This window comes from Manis pentadactyla, chromosome 11, assembly GCF_030020395.1.
Source record: "Manis pentadactyla isolate mManPen7 chromosome 11, mManPen7.hap1, whole genome shotgun sequence".
Lineage (NCBI taxonomy): Eukaryota > Metazoa > Chordata > Mammalia > Pholidota > Manidae > Manis > Manis pentadactyla.
In genome coordinates this window covers 83,954,204-83,980,658 of record NC_080029.1, presented here as the reverse complement: position 1 = coordinate 83,980,658, position 26,455 = coordinate 83,954,204, and the positions used below count along the sequence as shown (strand labels likewise).

At 39.1% G+C, this 26,455-nt stretch overlaps 1 protein-coding gene across 2 annotated transcripts in view; it reads right to left on the bottom strand.

Annotated features, from left to right (window-relative positions):
- The window catches only part of FMN1 (formin 1), a 368,992-nt gene that overhangs the window by 89,243 nt on the left and 253,294 nt on the right, over nucleotides 1–26,455 (bottom strand). The gene's annotated exons all lie outside the window — the stretch shown is intronic.

Here is a 26,455-nt window from a genome sequence, read left to right as displayed (position 1 = left end):
GGCAAAAGAAGATAAATTTATCCATGGGTGCTCATTGCTAATTAAATTATATTCAAACTTCCAGGCCTGGCATTTAAGGCCCTTTCCATTTTGGCACCATTCTACCTTTCAGCATCATTTTCCCCATGTGTTTGACCAACCAACAAAAACTACAATGTTTCTGAATTATATCAACCAACATCTCCATGTCGCCATTTGCATGGTTCTCTGTATTACAAAATAAATTCTGATTTAAGTGCATACATACTTTCCACTGATTTGACCAAGTCCCGGTCATCTTAAAAAGTTTCTCTGAGATGCTGCCACTGCCACAAAGCACTTTCCAATCTAAAGTTTTTGCATCCTTCACACCACTCTAGGGTCTTCAGTGGACTGCGTATGTTTTGCCTTTGATTTTAATTACTTGTGTGCTCATATTAAGCTCTGAGTAGCCATCATACAGGTTTCATTTACTTGTCCCCAAACTTCTCCAGAGAGCTTCATACATTATCTGGCCAAAGCATGTGATTTCCACACCTTAACTGGATTCTTACAGGGAGGAAGGTTGAAGAAAATGAGCACTGTTGATCCAGACTCAGAGCACAGCGAGACCTCTGTCCTTCCTTTCCAGGACAGGGACACCAAGGGTCCCAGTGTCTTCACACTGCAAACACTGTGACTGTCCCAAGCTGTTGTGAAAGGGTTCAGTGTCTTTTAAAGATCCCCTCCACCTGGACTCACCATCACCACTTCATGCATAAGACACAAACAAGGTAGCAAAGATTGTCTTCTGATTGGGTAGTTCTGAGAGACTCCTTGGAAGACGTCTGTTCTCCAGGATCAGCATTTTTCAATGAACTTTGATTCCAACGTCAGCTTTTCTGATGATATCCAGTGATGATTCTGGTAACCCTGGTAGCCATGTCCAAAGCAAGGCTAGAACTGCTCACAATATAAATTGGAGGAGTCCTTTAAATTCCTTAGTTAGCCCTCTACTACATTCACTTCCAATAATACTGCTTACAGAGAACTATTTTTATGGACACAAATATCTGGAGAGGCACACTTGCAGTCTGGTAATGGGACACAACTGAAGCCATGACAATAATTCCTTCAAGGTTACTTGCTCCCAGACAGAGCCAAACCAAAGGCAGAGCTTATTCACCCAATCACAAAAGGAAAAACCTCCACTGTTGCCTGAATTGAAAGGGTTGGTCACTGTTGCTCTCCCTTTGTCCTTGGCTTGATGGCAAAGCCCATGGGGTCCACCAAACCGTTCAGATTTTAGGAAGCCATATAGTGGTGTAATCAAGGGCCTGTGCTTGGATCAAGACCTACCTGGGCTCAAGTGGGCTGTGGCTTATTTTTCTCATCTGCAAAATGGGACGCCCCCCTTGTTGACCATGGTACACGAATGAAGTGAGATAAAGCACATAGGTGGTGTGCAGAGTGCCTAGCACTGACAAGTGGCCTCATAAATATTATTTGCTATTTTTATAACTTAGTAAGATTGGTCAGGAAACATGTTACAGTCAGAATGACATGTCAGGTCATGGTTGGGGGTTACTGGCTACAAATGCTGGGCACCGTATTTACAGAAATCCATTCCAGTGCAAACCTACTATTTAGAACATAGCGATAATAATGATTTTCCTGGCCTTGCTCAAGTTCTACCCCCAGTGGTGAGAATTCACTGAAGAAACTCCTGGGAAAAAATGAAGCAAATGTGAAACAAGTGCCCTAGGCCTCTGAACCTCATGCATGGCTTTGAAATCAGAAACTGAAACCAGTGCCAACAAGAACTGCTCCCCTGCTGCCCTTGGGGTCCTCTCTGCCCCCCAGCGGGCCCAGCCTCCCTTGTGGCCTGTCAGAATTAAACTTCTCCACACCATCAAGCAAAGAGCTGCCCTCCAACCTGGACGGGCTCAGCACAGTCATGCATGCCAGTGGCCACGCAGCTCACCTGCTCCAGTCTATCAAATTGGCTTCTCCGGAGTGCTTTCCAGCAGACCAGTGGAGGACCTGAAGGCTAATTCATGGTAACACTGGAGGCCAGCAGCGCGTAAAGGAGAGAGGTCACTGACGAGTCCACAAATGCTGATTATCCCCCAGCCAGGAGGCACATACACAGTACTGCCAGACCACCAAGGCTGCCTCGGGTGTGGGCTGTGCCTGGAGTCCCGATGGGAAAAGCCAAAGGCACCCCAGGTTCTCTTCCTTTTTTCCCCCAATGGCCCGCTGTGAAGTTTTTGATAGAATTAAAATTGTATTAATTGCTGAAGTTAGCTGCTAAGTGATTTTTGTGAGAGAAAATGAAACAATAGACACAAAATTGAAAGTATTCTCATGTAAAGTTAAGTACTTGTGAAGAATTTAGTGAAAGGAAAAATATAACCTCAAATGTTTTAAGAGTTCAGATATTAGACTGGCTATCTATGACTGTCTAGGTCATAGGCCACTTCATTTTTGATCCCTACAAACAGAGAATAAAGTCTGCTGAGCCACTTAAAACAGAATGGGTAGAAGAATGTAGAGGCAAGGCCTAGATATAATTAATCAAACTTTAATATATGTTTAATCACCTGAACAGATCAAATGCACATGGGCATTTTTTAGGAAAATATGGAGCATGTCTCTCTTTGTGTTTGAGGACCTATGGATTTAGTGAAATCAGAATACATTTTTAGAGAAAAGGAAAGATTTATGCAGGTTCTGCTTTTCCAGTCTAGAATTCTCTCTTCTCTGCTTACCTAATTCCCACCCTACTCCCTCCATTGCTCTGTGCCAGTTATACCTCTCCTTCCTTTTTACAAGATCCCTGTCCTTTCCATAATCTCCATGCTCAAAGGACCATTATAGAGGATTGCTACAGCAATATACAGAACTATTTGGTTAAAGCAAATTTTTGTATTATATCCATGGGGTTTACCTAAGAAATACAAATCAGAGTCAGATTATAAAGGGCATAAAATGCTGGGTTAATGAGTTTATCCTAAAGGAAATCATTCAATAAATACATCAATTTACCAAATAACTATTGTGTGCCAGAAATAGTACTTGGGGATATATCAGTGAAAAAAAAAAAACAGACTAAAATATCTAAGCTCTCATACATTGTTGTGAATGGATCACCAACACAAATTTCTTAGTGGGTATGGCACATAGTAATTATTATTTCAGGTAATTTGAACTGCATGCAAATATGTGAATTATTTCCTTTCACATTAACCTACTCCAATGTTAACAAACGTGCAATGTATGTTTCATATTAATGTATTTCAGTGTCCCTTTTTAGTAATAGTGCTTTTCACATCAAACAGACACAAAGAGAGAGAGAGAGAACTCTCAGTTTTCTATCCTAGAACTTTTATCAAAACAAACTTAAAGACAAATTCAGGAATCAAAATTGAGATATTAGCACGACAAACCTACACAATTCTTTTTCATGGCATTGGCTTTGAACTGAAGGGCTAGGGAAAATTATATCCAATGCATTAAAATAGTAAAATTAAAATAGCTTTTGCCTAGTTGTAATACAAGGATTTCTATGGAAGAGGGAAGTCACATATAAAACTAGTAAAATATTAAAAATTTAAAAATTTTGATTAAAGGATGGCACAAAGAATGTACTACTTTATGGCTATTTTCTGCACACACATTTTTTAAAAGCTACACTAAGGAAGACTTCAAGTTGCTTTAAGTCAAAATAAATGACACAAGCTTGAAATAAAAATTGCTTATTTCATGTTCTTGAGTTCTGGTGCTAAATACAGGGTGCATTTTAAGGCTTAGTATGCTTGAGCGGTGTGAGAAATCTTGGTGTGGGTTGTAGGGGGGCAAAGAAAAAATGTGTTCTAGAAGAGACCTATATAGGTTAGATTTCAGAGGGACTGCTAACTCGTGCTAAATAACACCCATGAAGTCCAACTTCCTGGGTTCAAATCAGACAACTGTGCATTAATGACCCTTGTATGGGCAACCTATAAATAATGGTGCTTTATTTATCCTTAGTTTGGGAATTCAATTGATGTAATTATGATGTCCAAATCAATCCTCCTAGTAACTGTATTCACCTGAAGGCAAAAATCTATATCCAAAGAAAAGAATCTCTATCCAAAATCTATATGCATTCCACCTCCAAAAAAAAAAAAAAAAAACTTGAACAGGCAATTAGGAGTGACAACATAGGCCTTAAATGCATGGTACCTGGATCAGAATGTTACTTCAGAATAATGTGTAGACACAGAGATGGAGTCACACACACCAGTGCAACTTTGAGTGCGTACACACAGTATCTGTCTCAGAAACTAATTAGAACATTATGCTAAGTAAAAGAAGCCAGTCACAAAAAACCACATATTTTGTGTTTCCATTTATATGATATGTCCAGAATAGGCAAATCCACAGAGACAGAAAGTCGATTATGGTTGTCTAGGGCTGGGGAGAGAGGGAATGACAGACAGAGGAGTGACGGCTAAGGAGCACAAGGGCTTTCTTGTGAGGTAATGAAAATTATCTAAAATTGATTGTGGTGATGGTTGAATGACTGTGAATATACCAAAAATAATTACATTGCATATTCTAATTGGGGGAATTATATTGAATGCTGAAAGAAAAGCTAACTAGAAACTCTGAGTCTTAACCAGGAAATATAATGAGCAGACAAGTGAAGAATGTTCTATTTGTGCTTCTTTTATAAGGTAGAGTGGTTTTTCAAATCTTAGGTGTGTGGCTATGCCTTCATTTGAAGTTATAATATTTATTAAACCATGGATCTGAAGTGGAAAATGAGATTGGAATACACAGGTACTTGAGAAATTGAACACATTAGTTTTCAAAAGGTACCAGTAAGAGTTATCAAAATAAAAGATCTATTAAACAAACAACTGGACTGAAGACAAGGCACTTAAAGAATCTGCTATAATCTCCCATACTGTAGGATGCCTTTCTGTTCTACTGATAGTGTCCTTTGCTGTACAGAAGCTTTTTAGTCTGATGTAGTCCCACTTGTTCATTTTTGCTTTTGTTTCCCTTGCCTGAGGAGATGTGTTCAGGAAAAAATTGCACATGTTTATATTCAAGAGATTTTTGCCTGTGTTTTCTTCTAAGATTTTATGCTTTCATGACTTATATTCAGGTCTTTGATCCATTTTGAGTTTACTTTTGTACATGGAGTTAGGCAATAATCCAGTTTCCTTCTCTTACATGTAGCTGTCCAGTTTTGCCAACACCAGTTGTTGAAGAGGCTGTCATTTCTGCATTGCATACCCATGGCTCCTTTATCATGTATGAATTGGCTGTATATGTGTGGGTTTATATCTGGGCTCTCTGTTCTGTTCCATTGATCTGTGGGTCTGTTCTTGTGCCAGTACCAAATTGTCTTGATTACTGTGGCTTCGTAGTAGAGCTTGAATTGGGGAGTGTAATTCCCCAGCTTTATTCTCCCTGCTCAGGATTGCTTTGGCTATTTGGGGTCTTTTGTGGTTCCATATGAATTTTAGAACTATTTGTTCTAGTTCACTGAAGAATGGTGTTGATATTTTGATAGGGATTGCATTGAATCTATAGATTGCTTTAGGCAGGATGGCCATTTTAACAATATTAATTCTTCCTATCCATGAGCACTGGACATATTTCCGTTTATTGGAGTCTAATTTCTCTCATGAGTGTCTTATAGTTTTCAGAGTATAGATCTTTCACCTCTTTGGTTATATTTACTTCTAGGTGTTTTATTCGTTTCAATGCAATTATAAATGGAATTGTTTTCCTGATTTCTCTTTCTGCTAGTTCCTCATTAGTATATAAGAATGCAACAGATTTCTGTGTATTAACTTTGTATCCTGCAGCTTTGCTGAATTATTAGTCCTAGTAGTTTGGGGGTGGATTCTTTATGGTTTTTTATGTAAAACATCATGTCATCTGCAAACAGTGACAATGTAACTTCTTCCTTACCAGTCTGGATGCCTTTTATTTCTTTGTATTATCTGACTGCCAGGGATAGGACCTCTAGTACTATGCTGAATAAAAGTGGGGAGAGTGGGCATCCTTGTTTTGTTCCCATTCTTAAAGGAAAAGCTGTTAGCTTTTTGCTGTAAAGTAGGATGTTGGTTGTAGGTTTCTTGAATATTGGCTTTATTATGTTGAGGTACTTGCCCTCTATACCTATTTTCTTTTTTTTTTTATTGAAGGGTAGTTGACAACAGTATTACATTACATTAGTTTCAGGTGTACAACACAGTGATTCAACATTTATATACATGATAATTCTAGGTACCAGCTATCACCATACCAAGTTGTTACAATATTTTGACTATATTCCTTATGCTATACATTAGATCCCATATACCTATTTTCTTGAGAATTTTTTTTTCATGAATGGATATTGAATTCTGTCATATGCTTTTTCAGCATCTATGGAGATAATCATTTGGTTTTTGTCCTTCTTTTTGTTGATGTGGTGGATGCTGATGATGGATTTTCTAATGTTGTACCATCCTTGCATCCCTGAGATGAATCCCACTTGATCATGGTGTATGATCTTCTTGATGCATTTTTGAATTCAGTTTGCTAATATTTTGTTGAGAATTTTTGCATCTATGTTCATCAGAGATATAGATCTGTCATTTTCTCTTTCTGTGGTATCTTTGTCTGGTTTTGGTATTAGAGTGATGCTGGCCTCATAGAATGAGTTTGGAAGTGTTCCCTCCTCTTCTACTTTTTGGAAAACTTTAAAGAGAATGGGTATTAGGTCTTCTCTAAATGTTTGATAAAATTCACCAGAGAAGCCATCTGGTAAAGGGGTTTTGTTCTTAGGTAGCTTTTTGATTACCAATTCAGTTTCACTGCTGGTAATTGGTCTGTTCAGATTCTCTGTTTCTCTTGGTTCTGTCTTGGAAGGTTATATTTTTCTAGAAAGTTGTCCATTTCTTCTAGGTTATCCAATTTGCTAGCATATAATTTTTCATGGTATTCTCTAATAATTCAGTGTATTTCTGTGGTGTCCATTGGATTTTCCTTCTCATTTCTGATTCTGTTTATGTGTGTAGACTCTTTTTTTCTTCAAAGTCTGGCTAAGGATTTATCTATTTTGCTTATTTTCTCGAAGAACCAGCTCCTGGTATTATTGATTCTTTCTATTGTTTTATTCCTCTCGATTTTATTAATTTCTGCTCTGATCCATTATGTCCCTCCTTCTACTCACTTTGGGCCTCATTTTTTCTTCTTTTTCTAGTTTCATTAATTGTGAGTTTACACTGTTTATTTGGGATTGTTCTTCTTTCTTGAGGTAAGCCTATATTGCAATATACTTTCCTACTAGAACTGCCTTCACTGTGTCCCACAGATTTTTGGGGTATTGAGCTGTTGTTTTCAATTGTTTCCATATATTGCTTGATCTCTGTTTTTAGTTGGTCATTGATCCATAGATTATTTAGGAGCATGTTGTTAATCTCCATGTGTTTGTGGACTTTTTTGTTTTCTTTGCATAATTTATTTCTAGTTTCATAGTTTTGTGGTCTGAGAATCTGGTTGGAGCAATTTCAGTCCTTCTGAATTTACTGATGCTCTTTTTGTGGCCTAGCATATGATCTATTCTGGAAAATGTTCCATGTGCACTTGAGAGGAATGTGCTTTTGAGTGGAGTGTTCTGTAGATGTCTGTTAGGTCCATCTGTTCTAATGCATTGTTCAGTGCCTCTGACTCTTTACTTATTTTCTGTCTGGTTGATCTGTCCTTTAGAGTGAACGGTGTGTTGAAGCCTCCTAAAATGAATGCATTGCATCCTATTTCCTCCTTTAATTCTGTTAGTATTTGTTTCACATATGTAGGTGTTCCTGTATTGTGTGCACAGATATTTATAATGGTTATATCTTCTTTTTGGACTGACCCCTTTATCATTATGTAATATCCTTCTTTGTCTCATTACTTTTTTTGTTTTGAAATCTGTTTTGTCTGATACAAGTACTGCTACTCCTGGTTTTTTCTCCCTCTTGCTTGCATGATATATCTTTTTCCATCCCTTCACATTTAGTCTGTGTATGTCCTTGGGTTTGAAGTGAGTCTCTTGTAGGCAGCATACAGATGGGTCTTTTTTTTAATCTATTCTGTAATTCTATGTCTTTTGATTGGTGCACTGAGTCCATTTACATTTAGGGTGATTAACGATAGGTATGTACTTATTGCCATTGCAGGCTTTAGATTCATGGTTACCAAAGTTTCAAGCATAGCTTTTTCACTGTCTAACAGTCTAACTTAACTCACTTAGTACACTATTACAAACACAGCCTAAAGTTTCTTTTTTTTCCTCTTATTTTTCTTCCTCCTCCACTCTTTATATATGAGGTGTCATATTTTGTACTCTTTGTGTGTTCCTTGACTGACTTTGTGGGTAGTTGATTTAATTTCCCATTTGCTTAGTAATTAATTGGTCTGCTTCCTTTACTCTGGTTTTATTTTCTCTGGTAACAGCTATTTAGCCTTAGGAACACTTCCATCAATAGCAGTCCCTCCAAAACACACTGTATAGACAATTTGGTGGTGGTAAATTTCCTCACCTTTTGCTTATCTGGAAATTGTTAAGTCCCTGCTTCAAATTTAAATGATAATCTTGCTGGTTAGCATATTCTTGGTTGGAGGCCCTCTGTTTTATTGCATTAAAGATATCATGCCACTCCATTCTGGTCTTTAAAGTTTCTGCTGAGAAGTTTGATGATAGCCTGATGGGTTTTCCTTTGTATGTGATCTTTTTTCTCTCTCTGGCTGCTTTTAATATTCTGTCCCTTTCCTTGATCTTTGCCATTTTAATTATTATATGCCTTGGTGTTGTTCTTCCTTGGGTCCCTTGTGTTGGGGGATCTGTGCACTTCCATAGCCTGAGAGAATATATTCTTCCCAAGACTGGGGAAGTTTTCAGCAATTATTTCCTCAAAGAGACTTTCTATCCCTTTTTCTCTCTTTTCTTCTTCTTTTACCCCTATAATTCAAATATTGTTCCATTTGGCTTGGTTGCACAGTTCTCTTACTATTCTTTCAGGCCTAGAGATCCTTTTTTCTCTCTGTGCCTCAGCTTCTTTGTAGTCCTGTTCTCTAATTTCTATTTCATTTGCCATCTTCTCTACCTCAGCTAATCTGCTTTTGAATCCCTCCATTGTATGTTTCATTTCAAATACTGTGTTTTTCAAAGTTTCTTTCTCTTTCTTGAACTCTTCACTGAGGTCTTAATTATTTTTCTGTAGCTCTGTGAGCATGTTTATGATTTTTATTTTGAAATTTTAATCAAGAATATGGTAATTTCAGTTTTACTTAGCCCTCTTTCTGGTTTTTGAGGGATTTCAGTTTGTACCAGATTCTTTTGCCATTTCATGTTTCCAATGATTACTATGGAATAATAACTTTGTGTAGGCAGCGCCCTCTAGTGCTCAGAAGCTTTACTCTCTGGAGATGTCCAGCCCTGGAACAATGGCAGGGGTTAACAGGTTCACAGCGCCAATGCCTGGTGGGAGGAAAGAGTTCTTTCCTGCTTCCTGGCTGCAGTGCCTGCCTCCACTGCCAATGCCAGTGAGCTGAGTGTGCATGGAGGAGTCTCTGTGCTACACCCCTGTAGCTGCCGTAGGTGGGGCCACCCTCCAGCTTGTCTGGTGCAATGGCAGGGGCAGCAGGTTTGTGAAACAGTGTCAGCCGGGAGGAAGGAGTGGTACGCTCCATATCACAGTGGGTGGCCTACGTGCTGCATTGCCAGCCAGGGGGATGGAGTACCTGAAGCTCCTAACCTGCTGGTATGAGTGTGCCTGGATGATTTTGTCTACCCATCCTTTCTCCTGAGCAGCAAGCTCTGTGTAATCCTTTCACCTATAGCAGCCCTCTCACTATTGGGAAGTCTTTCAAAGTGTCCACCTTTCTTTTGTCCCAGAGTGGCCAGTTGTGGGTACCTATTCTCCACAAGTGGATGGAATCTCCACAAGTCTCTCTGAGTATTCTGTGTTTGCTCTCCAAACCCTCTAATCTCCTGAGCACCAAGTAATGTGGGTTTGTACTCCTAAAGCAGATCTACAGAGTTGGGCTTCTACTCCTTCCTCACTCCATTTCTCTTCCTCCCACCGGTGAGTTGGTGTGTGGGGAGGGACTGGGTCCTGCCAGATTGTGGCTTTGCTACTTTATCCTCTTCCATGAGGTCTTCTCTTTTCTCCAGATGTAGGCCATCTGCTGCAGTTTTCTTTCTGGTCACTCTTTCAGGATTAGTTGTATTTGCTGTATTTTCTTGTTATATGTGGTTTAGGAGGGTTTTTTTTTTTTGACTCGTTGCTCATGCTACCATCTTGTTTGACAGCCATATTATCTTTAGAAACTTGCCCATCCTCACCCTGTTTCTCACTGACCACTCGCTTCTAGAACCATTGAAATCCACCTCATCTCACCACTATTTGATACTGAAAAAACACTGTGATGTCACCAGTGAATCCATCCTATTGTCAGCATCCTTTTTTGCTTGCTTATCTCATCTTCATTTACTGCCTAGCAGGATTCCATGCTGTTGAACACCTCCACATCCTTGGGACACTTTTTCCATTAGCTCTGCATTCCCCATTCCTGGCGTTCCTCCTACCTCAACTGCTTTGTCTCCTTTGCAGCCTCATCCTTTTCTATTCAGCCACTAAATGTTGATGTTCTTTAACTTTTCCTTTCTTCTCATGCTATGCTCTCTGTCCAGACAGTCCCATCCAGGGAACACCTCAAATAACCATGTGTGGGGCTGTGACTCCCAAGGTTACATGTCTAGCCTATAGCCTTACCCCAAAGGGAGCTCCTAAATCCATCTCTCTCCACTAGACCACCAGGGAATCTTCCCACCTCTTCTCCCACATCCATCCCTGCCTCCTTCTCATTTGTCCTCCAAACTGGAGTCAGTGACCCTTATAAAATACAAGGAACTAAATTCAAGGAACTGGATTTAAGAGAACTGAAAACAACTCTAATTAAGAAAGAGAGGTCAGAAAGTGCCACAGAAGCAGGCAGTTTATAATTTTCAATAACATGGTCATGAAAAGTCTTACTGTGAAGACGTTTGCCTAGAGACTTGACAGAGTATGGGAGGTAGCCATGAATAAGTTTGAGTGGGAAAATCAAGAGTGTTGCTTAGGCTGTGTTCAGTTTGAGATGTCAATTAGACACTCATATATAAATGTCTGCAGTTTAGGCAGCATGGCTGGGATAGAAATACACACCAGGAAGTCATAAAATTTTTAAAGCCATGAAAGTAGATGAACTGCTAGGCAAAGAGTACAGCCAAAGAAGAGGAGGGGCTGCAGGACAAACCCAGGGGCATGCAAGCAGTGGAGGGGAGACCAGCAAAGGGTGGAGAATGAGCAGGAAAGTAGAAAAGCTGGAGAATGGAGTTCATATGATCTGAGAGGAAACCAGATCTGCAAGAAAGAATGAGCAGTCAGCTCTGGTCACTACTGCTGAGAGGTCAGTAGCAGACAGAATAGTGACCACTGATTCTAGCAACATGGAGGTTCTAGAAACCTTAAAAGGAGGTTCCAGGGTGGGGGTGGAAGAGCAGGGGAAGGAAGCCAAATTGGGGAGGGTGATACCAGTGGAGACAGATTCTCCAGCCTCTTGTTTTAAAAGTTAAGCTAGAGAAAGAAGAACAAAAAGAGGAATATCCTTCCATCTAAGACTTTGCCTAGTGCTACTTTTATCAAGAGTAGGTGCCCCTTTCCCCAGAGGAATGTTGCTTAAAAATAAACCTGCCAGGAAGCTTGAGCCTAGGGAAAAAATCCCATGATTCTTATTCACTTTACAGAGGGAGGCTGCTCAAGATCAAATTCACCTTAAAGTCCTGTGATCATGAGTATTCTCCATGAAAAAATTTAAGCAGAAGTGACAGGGCCAAGTGAGGACATGCCAACATGTTTTAGAACTTTTGGAAAGACTTGCGGAGCTGGGCCACCAACTGTAGCCTTTGCACAGAGTTGTCTAAAGTACTGTTATTCAAAGGTCCCTCCTATCAAACATCATAGCTGAGTCAGAATTTTCACTGTGATGATCATGTGGTTATAGATGCAGCTTTGGTCTGCGAGATGTTAGCCTAAAAAATACTCATTAATCAACTACCCGTGATTAGGTCCAAATATAGATAAACTGGGCATGTCTTGATTTACAGGGTGTTAAGTGCTCCATCTATTTATTAAAAAAAAAATTCCTTCCCTTGGTCCTTGTGAAAATCACCCCCACTAGAAACCTTCCTTTACTAAAGATTAACTCCAGAGGATCTCTTTAGAAACGTGTATTAATTGAAAATATTATCAAAGAATTATTAATATTTTAGTATAAATTTATTTCTCAGACTGGTCTGAAAAGGCTGAGATTTCAAGCAATAGGTAGGAAACTTGTGTTATAATGGCAGAAAAAGCACATCTGGGGAGGTTCTGTTTTCCAGGTAGACTGTATAACAGGAAGTCTTAGATAGGAAGCCCCAAATATGAAGTTCCTCAGCATGGGAAAGGGAAAGGAACTCATCTTGGGGAGGAGAGCATCAATGAACTTGTAAGAAGTATGATGATGGTAGCATACATAAAGAAATGTGAAAAAAAATTACAAAAGAAGAGTAGGAAAAAAATCATTTACAAAACTGCTACCAGAACAGTCACCATTTAAAACTTTAGTACCTTTTTCTTAGTGTCTCAGCCTCTGCATCACATACTTCCTTCCATGATTTTATAGGCACTGCCTTCATATGTTGTTTTTTATATAGTTTTATTTGATTTAGAAACTTCTGTACCTTTATTCCTTCTACTGAATGTAGCATGGACAATTTCTCATATTATGTCACAAAATTCACAAGCATTATGTTTAATAGCCACATAAAATTTTATCAAGTGGATGTATCATAGTTCACTTAACAATTCCCCTGCAGTTTAATAGTAAGGCCTTTCTGCCTTATTTTTAGAGTGAATCAGGCTTTAAGTAACATCTGTGCCCATAAAAACTTACGTAGAATTTAGGATTGCTTCTTTAGGATAGATAGTAGAATTAGTGGTAAAATAGGAAAAACATTTTTAGAGTTCTTGATACATAGTGGCCAACTGCTTTTGCTACAATATGGATTGCACCAAAATGGGAAAGATGAAGGAAAGAGATTTTGAAAATAAAATTGCGTCTTCTGTACTGCTTTGCAGTGGTGGCTGGTTACAGATAAGCTAGAATTGTGCCTGTCACTATATTTTAGGAGCTAAGGTCCTTGTGTTTGAAGTGATTACGCTCCAGAATGGAAAACAGGGAGATGACCATCTACATACTGAGGTAATTTACTCAAAGGTGAAGATAAGTGGTGACATACAAGAGTTAACACACAGTAATCTGGGATTAACCACAGCATAAAACTAGGTTTGAGGCTTGTTCATGAAAACAGCTTTTTTGCAAGCCCCTCTGTGTCACATTTAATTTGAATATAAACAACACTACTGTCATTATCAGTGGAGCTACCTGAATTTTGGAGGGGGGTGGGTGGTTCTACAGGCAGTCCATAAACATTAAACATTCAGATTCTTTTTTTTTTGAAATACACATTTACCTCATTCCAAACATGTAATTTTTAGTCAGACCTGTAGATCAACAATTTCAAATAAAGATCTGTACACATGATTAAAATTCTAGCCATTTGTAGAGAATAGATAGAATTTACATTTCAGGGCAACCAATTGAGCACCATATTTATTAGCATCTTCAGTGAAAATTAAGAAGTAGCTGATGGAATCAGCAAAGCCTGGTGGGGGAAGCTGCCTCACTCACAGACACTATTATCCTATCCAGTGCTGGAACAAGGAAAATGGCTTTCCTATAGGAATGCTTAAGTGAAAAATACTTTCTCTAGAATCAAAATGCTTATATTGCCTGAAAGTTTTTACTAAAATTAAGTGACGGATCCTCTCATGCATATAAAGCTGAAGGCAACATGCCTGCCTCTTCATGACTCAAGGAGACCAGTAAGTGGAAGAGGTATCAACTGCTGATTTTAGGACATTCCTTTCGGCAGTGTGATAATAGCTGGCCACAAAGTGACCAGTGAGGAAGATACAAAAGACCATTAGCAAAAAGCAACCTGTGCCCACACTGTTCAGCCAGGACAGCTGTAAGCCTTCCCCCATTTCTCTGACCTCTGGGCCCATGTTCCCACTTTGGCCTTTACTGGTTAGTCACATTAACTGTAATTTTCTACATTTGGAAAGTGTTTACATCTAAATAAACTATGAAGAAACAAAAGAAAGATGGAAAGGCATAAGCAGAAGAGAGCAAGGAAAAGAATGGAAAGCTATTTTAAAACATGCAACCTAAACCGGTGGATGGGTTCCGGTATCTGTCCCTGGCTATGGGAACCACTGGCAAAGCCTAAAGCTGGCAACTAGTGCTAATCAGTTTGCCACTGTTTTCAGATTTAATGCAATATTTGGCTCAGTTTTAAAAAAATCCCCTATTCTAGCTAAAATATTTACACAGTCCTATGTGTCTCACTTAATGCCTGTTAAGCAATCGTCCTTTAAAACTCCACAGACACTTGTAAATCTGTCAGGAGAATTGTGGCCTATAAACAAGGCTTCATATAAAGAGGTCTGCATTGTCAATTTGCTGGAAGTTGAGATTTCTTAGGATGTGTTTGAAAAGAAAGTTGAAAATCAGAAAGGGTTTAGAGTGGGTAACAAAGTGGCCAAAAGTCTCGCTGGTGGGATGCTGTTAGTGGTATTAACAGGAAGCCTGCAGACACTGACCTCAGCTATTTAAAGCCATGCTCTCCTGTAAACCTGTCATTGATCCTACCTCTCTGCTGAGTTATAGTGCAAGGGAAAGTTACTGGTCCAGCAACCATACTAGTCTGCATCCCAGGGCCTGGCGGGTTAGAGGAGGTGAGTCGCTCAGGTCTCTAACAGGAGCTATCATTTGGTTATACGAGTGTTAAGTGCGTCAGGAAGGATGGAGGATTCTTAGAGACACAGGGAGATTCTGGGCAGGGTTGATTCTGGGAAGAACAGGACAGCTGAAATGGTGATAAACAAACAGTGTCCCCTGGGAGAGGTTAGGTATAAAAACTCTGAAATGTCTATTAAACTCACTAACATCATCAGCTCTGATGTTACTGAGACTAGGGAGGCCCTTCTAAGTTGTGTCCTGCAGGCCTGAAGACACCCAGGAACTTGTCTCTGTTTTGGAGATGAGTCAATTACTTGTGATAGGACTTTTAAAAAAGCAAACTGTCCAATCATTTAATTATTCCTATTAGATTAGCTGACTTTTTATTTCTACTCCATGTCACTGACTTGAACAGGCCACTGATCATGATTCACAATTTTATAATAGCTTTAAGGAAGGAAAACAATACATTAAATGTATACATCAGTTTAAAAACTGAGCCCCAGCTTAAAACACTCAATTCTGGGGTATAGGGGGTTAGGGGAAAATGTGTTCTGAATTGAGAAAACAAATTAGTATTTGTAGTTCCAAGGTACAGTGCCTTGAACAGGAGGAAGCAAATATTTGTTGATTCTCTTTACAATATCACAACCAGGAAGGGCTTTGCAATGGTATATGAATCTGCAGAAAAGCTGGAGAAAACACTCTGCTCACCTTCCCACCCCTATCAGACAGATGGCAAGTTTACTCACCATTCTTAGGGACAGATTCCTGGCAGAAGAGAAATCAGAAAAGAAAGTAGTAATAAATTTCTCCCCTAGAAAATGAGGATGACACTCTTAAAATGTGTTTATAAATGACTTGACATTTCAGTGAGTTTATTTAAAATTAGCAGCTAACTCAAATGCTTTGAATAAATATTTGCTGAACAAATGAACTCACTGAAAAGGTTAAACAAGATCCTCATATTTAGGAGATTTTTTTTTTTGGATACCTGGAGATTTGATGGTGCTTTTCAAGGCCATCAGGATAGTCAAGAAAAACAATTTAAAAACACAAACACCGTCAAATGTGCAGCTTTAGTACATTAGCCATTACAGCTTTTTCTTCAGCTTTCCTCTTCCTGTAAGTCATGGCAAGGGGAAGTTACTGGTCTGATGGTGCCTGATTATGTGTACCACTCTGGGCATGTTGTCTTTTATCTCTGTACGCAGTAATTTCTTGAAAACTGTATCAAGTTCTTAACCTGTATGTTCAAAAACTAATGGCTTTTAATGGCCAAGTGTTTTGGACCCTGGCCTGCTTTACATGTCTCATTTTATTCTTTAAGATTTACGAGAACCCTTTAAGCTCAGTCCTGCTATTATTCCTTTTCTTCGGTGAGGCTGAGTAAAGTCATTCAGATATAAAGTGGCTGAGTCAGAATCTGGCCCCAGGAAAGTCAGACCTGCTGCCTTGTGCTATCCTGCCTCCTACCCCACCTATCTACAGGTAAGTTCTGGAAACAATGTGGAATACTTATGAAAGTGAGTTGCAGAAGGTAAAGAACAAGCCAAAAATCACTAAGTGCCACCACGGGAACCCCTTCATTTTAAATGGAGGAACAGAAGGCCAGGGGAGATCAGGTCATTAGGTGTCACAGAGGAGCCCTGAACCAGGGCTGCCATTCCCAGGTGGGTTGCTGACCTTTCCATGGGTACCAAAAAAGCAGAGTCATAGTCCATGACATTTATCCATCTAAGAACCACGCTGAGGCCAAGAAATCTGGGAGAAGGATATAGGCAAAACTCCACTCCCCTTTGCTGGGGCCAAAGAGGTCTCCCTCTAACTTCACTCATTTGGTTATCTGACATGAGAAAAAACCATTTGTGGATTGTGAATCTTCCACAGGGTCCAAGATACACAATTTATTTGGGAGGGAAAATATTTGATATTCACAACCCCAGCCCCCTCCTAGCAAATCTATTTTCCTGAAGAAAATATTTGACCAGATACAAGCTTAAGGAAACACAGCATGAGCCTTGGCTTGGCCCAAGTTCTGAGATTGGTTGGGTGATCTCAGCCATCCTGCTTATTTTGGAGACCAGTTTTCTCCACTACATAGGCCTACCCTACCCACTTAAAGGATGAAGTGCTATACACAGGTAAGGTGTTACTGTTTTAACTACATTAATATCTTTTTCTTTTTTCAAGTGGGAAATGTAAATGCACTCCCTTCATGGACTTGCCAGATCAATACCAGCCAGATCCTTCTAGCCAGTTCCTACACCATGCTAAAAGCTTGGAGCCAGAGGCTATTCTCCAGTTTCCCTGGGCAATTCTTCCCACTACTGAGTAGAATATAAGAACAGTTTTGTTGTTTCTAAACCTGTTTGTACCAGTTGTTCTTTTTTATTGTAATTACATAATTTAATTAGTTGGTGGTAAACTGCAGCAATAGGACTGTGAATAGTACTACTTCTATAAACTTAGTGGAAGAAGCTAAAATATCATTGTTAAATATAGATGTGGGACTATAATTAGCAATCACAATATAGGTAGGTCACAGGGAAGGCAGTACAGCACAGAGAAGACAAGTAGTGACTCTACAGCATCTTACTACACTGACAGACAGTGATTGCAGTGGGGTTGTAGGGGGGGACTTGATAATATGGGTGAATGTTGAAACCACAGTGTTGTTCATGTGAAACCTTCATAAGATTGTATATCAATGATACCTTAATTTAAAAAATAAAATAATAAAATAAATCAATGTAAAAAAATTATATATATATATAGGTGTGAGAGACAAGTGGAGACTGGAGAGACATGGCCACTCATGCAGTATTCAGGGTTGGATCCTGGAACAAAGAAGAAATTACTGGAAAAGTTGGTGAAATCCAAATAAATACTAGAGTTTAGTTAATAGAAACTTATCAATAACAGAGTCTTAGTTTTGATGCATACGTCACAATGTAAGATGTTCAGATAACAATAGCAATGAGGGAACTGGATAAGGGCTATATGAGAACTCCCTATACTATCTCCACAACTTTTCTGTAAATCTAAAATTATTCCAAACCAACAAAAAAATTTCATTTCTAAAAAGGTATGGGCAAGACAGTTTTAAGAGACTGAGAAAGATAAATACCTAATAAGATTGTGGTGTCCTTTGCAAGGGCCATGACTTCAGTTTAAAAATACAAAAGAGAAATCTCAGGCAATCTATTACAGATGTGAAACTCATAGGGAAGGTCCACAAACCTCCATACAACAGATCTATAATTCAAGCAAAGGCGTCAATCTTGCACTGACAGACAAATGATGCTATATTTAACTTGTTTTAAATGAAAAGCTAAGGGATGCAAGTATCATTTTCTATGATTCCTGATCTGGGCCAGCTTTTTCCCTTAACAACCACGCAGGATTAGAGTTCTACTCTCCAAAGATTACTGCTAGATGGTACCAATGCTAGAAATTTTGAGGCATGGATTAATTTATGAGCAAATCCTTGAGAGCCATTTAGAAAGAGAATACCTGAGATCCAGACCTGATATAATGTTACAGGTGCTTGTATATCCTGTAAATGGTCAGAAGTCCAGGGACTTTTAGCTGTTCTAATTAACTAAGTCTATTTCCCCTGAACTAGCATAGTAATAATCATCTGAGAAACTCAGAGTTGGAATAAACTTTCAAAATCATCTAAATCTGTCTCCCTAAAGCTTCTATCTGTTTATGCTCATTAGACATTTTTGCCCACAAGGAAATAATCTAATTTCTCTGTAATAGCAAGATCAGCAATTATCTTAAATTGGGTCTTTCCTATCATTTATTCATTGGCTCATTTATTCACCCACTCAACAAATATTGAACAACTATGTGGCAGGTGGTACTGACCAACACAGTAGACATAAACACTAAAAAGCTCATTAGATTCCTCCTTTGAGGGAGGAGGTGTATGAGGGAAAATTTACAAATAAAGAGAAAATAATAGCAATATCAAAGTTGGGGGTTATAAGAGAAAGTGACTAGTGTTTATACAGAGGATCAAAGCCTAATTTGGCTACCCCGAAAATGAACTAAGATACGATATGAAAAAGAACTTCCAACATCAGCACTCTCGGGAAGACTCAAGACAGAAGATGATCAGAAAAAAAAAAACAAAAAAACAAAAAACTTCAACAAAGATCTACGCACTGCTACAGGTGTAGATGCACTCATCCCACCAGTTCCTGGACCTGCCATGGGAAAGATGAAGGAGATATCTAAGCTGGCCTGTGCATACAGTAAAACAAAAATTGGACTGGATCTATACTGTTGGAACTCAACCAAGAATTAGGAGAAGTGCAAATTGTAGCGCTCCAAAATCTTACAACCACAGACTATTTATCGTTAAAAGAACATATGGGATATGAACAGTCCCCAGGAATGGGGTATTCTAGTTTATCTGAATTCTCTCAGACTGTTTAAGTTCAGTCAGACAATATCCACCATATCATAGATAAGTTTTCACAAATGCCTAAGGTGCCTAACTGGTTTTCTTGGTTTCACTGGAGATGGCTGGTAATTACAGGTATGCTTTGGTTAGGTAACTATATTCCTATTATGTTAATGTGTGTGCACAATTTAATTAGTCGTTTAAAACCTATCCATGCTGAAGTTACTCTACAAGAAGATATGTCAAAGAAATAATCAATCTTCCCAGGTTTTCTTCTGCCTGCTACTTCTATAGCTTTTCTTCTTCCTACCTAATCACAACCTTTAAATAGAACTTGTGCCACATGTCGAATTTACCGAGTATCATAATTCTTCCAAGTGGTAAAGACACCTCAAGACAAATGCTGGGCATAGAAGCCACAGGGCATAAATATGCAAAGAAGTAAAAAGCTAACCTTTTCAAACAATAAGGCTTCTCTCTCACTTACCAACTTAACATTTCCCTGTATGGTCCCGGAAGATGACTGGTTAGCCAGAGACGGGTAAGATTCCTCAAGGGAGGAACAACCTAAGACAGGCACAGTCGCAGGGGGCCATCTGGTGAGAAAATGGGGAGCAGCAGAGGTGAGGCTTAGAACCTCCCCCCTCATGTTCTGAGAGAAATCTTCTGCATACATGGATGTTTATTGCCCTCGTCTAGCTCGGATTAACACATAGTCTACAGGCACACACCTGATCATCTACATTTGCTCTCTTACAACACTAAACTCTGTTTTCTACCTTTATCTTGTATCTACCTACCACTTCAGCATTTTATTAAAAATAATAATAATAGAGAAATGTGGTATCCACATATAAATCAAGTTTAAAAATCAAATGAATATTCATATTTGAACTGACTGTGTATAGTTCATAATGCATGAACAAAACCGAAAGCTTCTGTGATGACTGCCCTTGCACTGTTCACCATGTAACTTATTCACTATGTAAGAATTTGTTCTCCATGTAAGAATTTGTTCGTTATGCATCAGAAGATTGGAGACTGACGAAAATTAGGCTTGGGGTGGATTAATGATTGTGCATTGAGTATTGACCCCCCTATACAGAAATTTATTGTGGTTAACAACTATTTGATCAATAAATATGAGAGATGCCCTCACAAAAAAAAAAAAAATATATATATATATATATATATATATAAACACACTTCCAATTGTAAAATAAATAAGTAACCGGGATGTAATGTATAGCATAAGGAATATAGTCAAAATATTGTAACAACTTGGTATGGTGATACCTGGTACCTAGAATTATCATGTATATAAATGTTGAATCACTGTGTTGTACACCTGAAACTAATGTAATGCAATGCTGTTGTCAACTACCCTTCAATAAAAAAAAAAAAAAAAAAAAAAGAGAAAGTGACTAGTCAATGTGGCTGCTCTGGTTTAGCTCGTCAGGGAAGGCCCAAGGCATGGAATCATCTAGAAGAAGGGCTTTTTAGGCAGACGGAATAGAAACTGCAAAAGATCCTAAAGCAGAAACAAGCTCACTGGGGTTGGAAGACAAAGAAGGCCCCTGTGGGTGGAGGTGGGTGGGCAGGAGGGGATGGAGTGGCATGAGATGAGACAGGAAAGGTAGTAGTCAAGTCATGTAGAATCTTGTAAGGCAGGGCTACAGGTTTTGAGGTTGATTTTATTCCAAGAGCAAAGAACATGAGACAACAAAGTAGCCGACCTGTCTGGTGTGCTGGGACTGGATGGAAGGGGCAGGCAAGAGAGGAAGCAGGGAGACCTGTTAGGAATGGCTGTTATAGCTGAGGTTGAGAGGAGGTGGTGGTTTGGACTAGAAATGCAGTGTAGATGTGGAGCGCAATAGACTGATTCAAGCAAGTTTTAAAGGAAGAGCCAACAGGATTTGCTCATGGACTGGATGCTGGATATGAGGGTACAAAGGGAACCAGGGATAAATATTATCCATTTTGCTTATACTCTGCAAAGGGATTTCCTTCATATAATCCTGGCTAATCCTCTCTAACAGTGAGGCAGGTAGGCAGTGAAAACACCTTTTTACACAAGGATAACTGAGATGTGGAAGGATAAAACCACCTGCTCTGGGTCACCCAGCTTGTGAAGCAAGGATTTGAATTCAGGACTTGTGACTCAGACTTTTCCATGATAGATTTTATTTCAATATTTCATGTTCCTTGTCAAATTAAAAAAAAATTCTATCTTATCAATTTATAAATCAAGGGTAGGAATAGAGTGAAAACAGAGAAGGAAACCCGGACAACATAACTCACCCTTTCCACCTAGAGATGTCACAGTCATGGCTTCAAAGGAAAGCGCAAACTTCTTCCATTAATTAAATGGATGAATCAGGTTTCAGTTTCCGTATCCTCTCTCTTTTCTGTACAACTTGTCTTTGAAGGCATTCCATTTGGGAAATGTGTGACCTTTATCCACCATGCTGCTCTTAATTGAATGCTTTGCATCAAAAGTCACCATGCTCATCAACATTTTACACCCACTGCCTTTCTGAAATACTTACTCCAGTTCCTTAGGACTGTTTTGCTGAAATCACTTTACAAAAATAAATCATATCAAAGTTTTTATTATTTCTAAAACTTTGCTTGCAGAACTAAATATTTTTAAAACCATGGCAACGCAGTCTGGCTAATGTATCCAGTCCCTTACCAGAGTTCAGACTTAGCAAGCTACTGCTGCGGACAAATGGGCTGCAGAGGAGGAAAGAGCTAATAAATTAGGCATGGTCAATAATCATTCAAGTCGTGTCTTCTGGAGTTTCCTAAATGGTGATAAATTAGCTAGACTTGTCCTAATGGATCAATTCGTATTCTCCCTACTAGGCCGCACCAATATGCAACGAGCAACTACGGGGCTTCTGGGTGAGTTTAAACAAAACCTTCCCCACCTTCCAAAGTACTTCCTCATATACATCTGCTCATCTGACTTTTCCAATATCCCCGAGTTGGGCAGGGTAGGATGATCAGCTGCATGTTTTCAGCTGAGGCTCACAGAGGAGGTTGAGTGACTTATCAGAGTCTTAGGTCTTATCATGATTAGTAAGACGCAGAACTAAATTTAAAACTGCATCTCTTAAATCCCAGGCCAGTACTGCTTTCAAAACACCAGCTTCTGCCATAGAAACTTTAACAATCACTTACAAATACTTCGTTATTTTTTATTTTTTTGTATGATTATCAAAGTTACACATGCACGTAGTTAAAAGAATAAACATACCCACTCCATACACCCTACCAAAAGCAGTTCCCAGTTTCCATCCCACCAATTTCACACAGTTCTTCTTCCCCAGAGGCAAACACACCAACTTTACCTGATTCTTGCAGCACTTACTTAACTGCATGCCTCTACAGCAAGCATCTATTGCAGTGTAAATGATGTGACTCTTTTTCCTCTACTACACCTACCACATGAGCCCTGGCCCAGTAGAGCACCAGTGTGAGTTGGTTAGATTAGTATTCAGTGTTGACATTATAATGACTTGGCAATAACAACTTCCAGTCCCAGCTGATATCTGCAGATTCTGATTAATTCACCTTTCCTAAACATTCTCCCCAAACTCCCTCACCCTCACCATGAATAACTTTTTTTCTGATTTGCTTTGATTTCTATGTGTTTATCACTAACTCCAAACTTGTTGTTTGTTGTTTAAAATCTTTTCAAACACATTCAGATACATCAGATGCATTAATTGCATATTGCTCAAGATTCTTCTCCATTATTTTTTTTGGACGCAGTCTAATCTGAACGTTAGCTTTCCATGCTTGGCTATTATCCTAGGCTATCTATCCTGGAGCGTCTCTTTACCTCCTCTCTCCATTGGATTCTTTTATTTCCTGTCACCAACATAATCTTTTTTCATGGTAAAGCACATTCTCTAGTAGCATCCCGAGGATGGTTGCAATGGATATAGGTTTTTTTTAAGAATTTACATATCTGAAAACATTTTTTATTCTGCCCTCACATTTGGTGGATGTGAGATTTTGGATGTTGTGGTTGAGAAGTCTGAAGCTGCTCTGCTTCCTAATTGTGTTTTGTTTCCATGCCCACCTTGCCATCCCATCCCCTTCTAGGAGCTTTTCTTTTTGTCCTGAGTATTCTGATATGTTCTAACAATCATAGTGATCTCTTTTATTTAATTGTGCTGGAAACTCTGGGGCCTTTTAAAATTAGGAACTTGCGCCCATCATTTTGGGAACTTTTATTAAATGATTTCAGCGATTTATTTCTGTATGAATATATATGGATGTTTATGTATGTATGTGTATGCATTTATATACGAATTTGTGGTGTGTATGAATGTTACAGGAAAAATTGGATTGCTTCTCACCTTTCTCCACTCCTGGTTTAGAATTTAGCCTTCTTGTTTGCTGAATTTATTCATCACAAGTCCATCCACTTTTCAAGCTTCAGAAATTTTGTGGTGAGTGGTTTTCTCTCTCATTCTGTGCTCTTGAGTTTATGCTTTTAAGGAACTCTCTTTACTACTGTTTTAGTTATTTTCAAAGAGAACTGAAATGCCACCTGAGTGTTCAAGCCAAATGAATATTCCATTGGCCATCTCTTCTCAGATGTCCTCTAAACATTTTCTCAAAATCTTTTTCCCTACTAGAATCATACTGCTTATGGACCATGCTCAAGTGAGTAATTAAAGAAAATATTCACTCTCACAACAATCGACTTTTTCCTCTTTTCTTTCTCACTTAAAGAACACTTACACTCTCACAGAGAGAAACTCACTTATGATGCCAGGTGGTAGAAGTCACTTATCCGCAGTCAGGGCTGGCTCTGAGCACAGCAAAGCAAGAGTCTGCTCTGCTGAGTGACCTCATAAGTCCTGGAAGGTTCCCTTACCTTTTCTTCTTTGTCAGAACCCCATTGCATGTAATTTCCACAAATGGAAAAGATGACAAAGGAGTCAAAACCATGCAGGTTGCCTGGGGTAGTCCTGTCGTACTCTGCTGTTCATCTGGCTAACCAGAAGAGACTAGTTTGCTTAACTTCCAGGTTATGAAAGGATAAAACAGAGTCTAGGAAACTTTCAGAGAGACAGAAAGAGTGAGCGTGTCTGAGAAACCAAGAGATTAACAGCCAGGAAACAGGAGGATAGAGATTACAACATAGATTAGTTGAGTGGCTATGGGTAGACACGAAAAGGCCTACATTCAATACAGTTATTATCTGTAGTCCCTTTGGAAGATGAACTAGAGAATTAAGTGGGGCTTATTCCTGTAGCTTTATCAGTCTAAATCATATTGTTAGTGCTGGAGGGGTGGTCTTACAAACAGTAAAAGAAGAGCATGGTATAGAAGAAAGGGTATAAACTTTGTAATCAGATAAATCTGCTTCAAATCTCAGCTGTCTCATTAGAAGCAAAGTGACTTGAAAATCTTTACTATTAAATGCAGGTAGTACTTATTTTAAAGTAGCTTTAAGGAATAGAAATGAGGTAAGCCAATTTGCCGGCATTTAGGTAAGTGTTCATTAAATGGTAATTATTTCCATTAACGATGGTTGAAATGGACACACACTGTACCCTTGAACATATTTATTGTACCTCTGCCTCCTGTCTTTCCTTGCAGGGAGGAGGGCTATATCACAGATCGTGTAGAATTGCCAGTGCATAGTGGTAATATGAAGCGAACCAACTTTTAGTTGGTATTATTATTGCTCTTAAATTCTTGACAGACATGCCAGATAAAAGACAGGACACCAGGTTACATCTGACTTTGAGATAGACAATGAATAAATTTTTTAGTACAAGTGCAGTATTTGAGACACATTTATGCTAAGTCTTGTTTACTGAAAATTAAACTGGACCTCTTACACTTTATTTAATAAATCTGGAAACCTTAAGGAAACCCCTATATTGCTTGCACTGGGGCAGAATGCTCCATTGCAGCCACCTACCCTCACCACTTGGTAGGCCCTGAGAGGGTCTACTGCAAATTCAAAGGAACGGCCATTACAGTCCTTTAAATCATTTCCTTTGCTTCATGAGATGATATCAAGACAATCATCTTTCTTTAATTCTGTTTTGGGCTCAACAGTACTGCCTAACTTTGTCTGCCACAGGCCATGCTATCATCCAAGTGGTGGATAGATACACTGACTTGGGACCAAGGAGGAGGTAACATGGTTGTAAGAAAGACAGTCCAAGAGGATGGTGGGGAGACACACTCACATGAAAGAACTGCACAGCGGAGGTGGGTCAAGACAGGAGCCTTCTCCCTACCCCCGGTGGTACAAGCTTGAATATCCATTTGTAGATTAGCAACACATTCATTAGCATTTCTCCTTACTTCTCACAGCCAAGTCTTGGTTAACTGCAGTAAGAGGGAGAGAGGATACTGCACAAAACCCCAGATCAAAATAAAAAAAAGCAGTCAAGGGAAAGATGCAGTCCAAGTTCTGCTAACTGGCCCTCCCCCTTCCTCCCTCCGTCTCGGGACACCAGTTCTCCTGCAGTCAGCTTCTCTTCCTGCTGCCATCAGGGCTCAGCCTCAAACCGCACCTCACGCACACATAACCCTCCACACTTCCGGAACACTCTCTTCAAAGTCCTTGCCCAGAGGCTTAATTTGTTTGTTAAGTGAGCTAAATGGCAAAGGAGAGGATTGTTTCCACCTTCAATGAGAAACAACAGGTAGTCTATTGCTTACCATGTAGTTTCAAACAGAAAAGATTTTCCAACATGTAAAGAGTAGAGCCAACTTAGAGTGATTAATGTTAAAAAATTAACTTTTTAAAAACTATGGCTAAACCTTAGCCTCACTAATCTACCTACCAACAATTGAGCGTTGACTATAACTTAGGTTTTTTAACCTAGTTTTAATTGTAAAACTTACATATGTTCCTTCAAATAGTTAAACTATTGCCTCTACACCAGTCTGCCCAGAGCCACGAGACACTACCATGTAAAAATGTTCTCATTTCCTGTTACTATATGTACAGATGTGTGGTTCCCTAATTCCTTTTCCTCTGGCTGATTATATTGGTACTGACTGTATGCCTCTAAATAACATGAGAGTTAATTCTTTTGATGGGCTGTAAGAAAGTGAAGCTAAATGAATGAATTCAATCTTCCATCTTCATCTGAAAGACTTGTTGACTAC